Source organism: Sinocyclocheilus grahami, unplaced genomic scaffold (assembly GCF_001515645.1).
Source record: "Sinocyclocheilus grahami isolate Dianchi unplaced genomic scaffold, SAMN03320097.WGS_v1.1 scaffold1584.1, whole genome shotgun sequence".
NCBI classification, from domain to species: Eukaryota; Metazoa; Chordata; class Actinopteri; order Cypriniformes; family Cyprinidae; genus Sinocyclocheilus; species Sinocyclocheilus grahami.
The window spans coordinates 897-3,685 of NW_015506763.1; positions in this window are offsets into that span (position 1 = coordinate 897).

The following is a 2,789-nucleotide window of genomic DNA, read 5'->3' on the forward strand; positions in this document are numbered from 1 at the left end:
ATATATATAAAGTAGCTTGAACAAAGTTTTTTTTGTGTGTGTTTCTATCCAAAGTTATTTTGTTGATCTTAGAGACTCAAGTAATTGTTTAAAACGTGTCCAAATTGAGTCACAAACTGAACAAATGAACAAACTATTTTACAGTTCCCATCATTCATTGCAGCTTGGTGATCATTGCTTTACATTTTATTACTTAATTTATGCGGATGCTGCTGTTGCTGTGACTGTTAGTTAGGTGTCATATGGTTCAGAGTTTGTATTTCTACTGAATTTGTAGTATATGTTAAGTATACATGCATCTCATTGCAACTGTTGGATTTAATATATTCTGTATGGTTGTAAAAATTTTGCCTGTAGTTTGTGATATTGCTATACCAGCTCAAAGTGGTTTTAGTGCATTGCTGTGGAGTTCTAAATGGTTGCTGAGTGTTTTCTTACTGTCTCATGTGAGATTTTTTACCATTTGATTGCTTAGAAAAGTAAAAGCTTAGCTCTATTCGGCAAGCTGTGATTAACAGCTTGGATTTTCCAGATTGCTCCACAATCAAATGCCTGCCAGGCTTTTGTTTGTGGACTATGAGCAACTATAATAATGGAAACATGCAGAAAAGTAAAAGCTAATGCATTGCGGTAATCAAATGTGGCGAAGCTTTTGCATGAAATCCAGTAACACTATGATAATCTTTACTAGCAATTCTAAGCTACATTAGTGTACTTCCTCTCCAAATTCTGCAGAACAAGCATCAACCCCGAAACTGAAGATATGATCAGAGTAAGTCTTTTTGTTGTCTTCACTGGACAGACCATTGAGAGCAATCAGTCGGCAATTATTGTGCACACACAAACACACACAAACACATGCATACACAAACACAGCGTATTTCAGTCGTCTAAAGTGCTTCTATGGTTCCAGACAGGCGCTCTGTATTAAATTACTGCTAATTTGTGTCAGGTTTTGGCTGGGTGAAGTTTATCTCGTGTGCATCAAAGATCATTAATTCCTGGTTTATATTCTAAAGTGTTCATTCCCAGAAGTCATAAACAATCCCACAATACATCTGCAGTTCCTCATTATGGATGTGACTGAATTCATCGAACTCATGTCTGGATGCAGAACGGGTCAAGACCTCCTGATTCAGAGAGCTTCTGATATCATCTGCTGTGACGACTCAACTCAACTTTTCCTTAGTTTGATTCTTGGAACTGATGAATTGTGGGCAACATGTCAAATGGCTCATAGATGATGTACAGTATGATGCTGTGAAAAAATGAATATGCATGTGTTGTAATTAAGAAAAGCAGTTCTATAAAAAGCATAGAACTGACATTCAGAATACTACTCTCCACACTATTGATTTGATTATTTACACAATGACAACAAAATGAACAGGACATTCACCAAGAACTAAAGTCAACTTGATGTTATAATTTATGATTAATCAACATATGATGAATCAAACTGATTTGTGCCAACAAGATGAATGTTTTCCAGAGACACGGCCCAACTAACACATTCCAGAATTCCCAAACCCTTGATAATACTTACTGATGATGTTTGTGCTGCTGTTTTCCCTCCATAATGATGTCATTTCCTGTTGGGTGATGTCATTAAGTGGCTTTTTTTTTTTTTGCTAGTTAAAGGAATAGTTCACCCAAAAATAAAAATTTGTTGAAAATGTGCTCACCCTCAGGCCATCCGAGATGTAGATGAATTTGTTTCTTCATCAGATTTGGAGAAATGTAGCATTGCATCAGTGTCTCAGCAATGGGTGCTCTGCAGTGAATGGGTGCCGTCAGAATGAGAGTCCAAACAGCTGAGAAAAACATCACAATAACCCACACCACTCCAGTCCATCAGTTAATGTCTTGAGACGTGAAAAGCTGCATGTTGATAAGAGATAAATCCATTATTAAGATATTAAAACTTCAAACAGATGCTTCTGGCTAAACTATGAGTCCATAATCCATAATAACGCTTCTTCTTTAACAAAGTGAAGGAGAGTTAAAGGCCTATTGAGGATTATCAGATTTTCACTAGACCTTAGCACCTGAAAAATGAACATCCACTCAAACCAAAGTAGTGGAATGATTTAAAATGCACTGCTGTTTACTTCATTGTAAGCAAACGATGTAATTTCCTTATTTAAATTGTGGGTTTAATATTTTATCCATTATATTATGAGCAAATGATCATTATAGCCTACAGGTGTGAGAGAAACAGAGGGAATCGTGGGCCAGTGCACGTCATCAGTCATCTATGTGCGGTCTAAGAAACTCTGATGGTTTCTTCACACAGAAAGCTGAGAGCTGCTGGCTGTCCGAGCTCTTGTTCAGTAATGTTCAGCTCTGTCACTGGTGCAGCTGATGCTGATGATGCTGATGTAAAGATGCTACAGCTGAACACAGCGCTCTGCTGCCTCTGGTGGCGCTGTGTGTCATTACATGCTGAACAACACAAATACAGGCCTACTGTAAATACACAGCACACTTTAATAACTGCTGAGTTCTTAATATAGTTAAATTAAAGTAATAGTGTTTTTAGATTAAGTCTGGTCAGTCACTGGTATGTTTTTCAGTATTTCAACTGTTGAATCAAACTATAATAAGTAATCATTTATTTATTTAACATCTTATTTCCGGGATCAACATATAGAATATTAATTAAATTAACCCCTCTATGTTAAATTGTCCTAAACGGACAGACACAATCAGCTGCGAGTGTTACTGGTTAGATAATTAAAGCGTTAGTATAAAAGCATCTCATGTGATGGGTTAATGAGAGAGCCAAG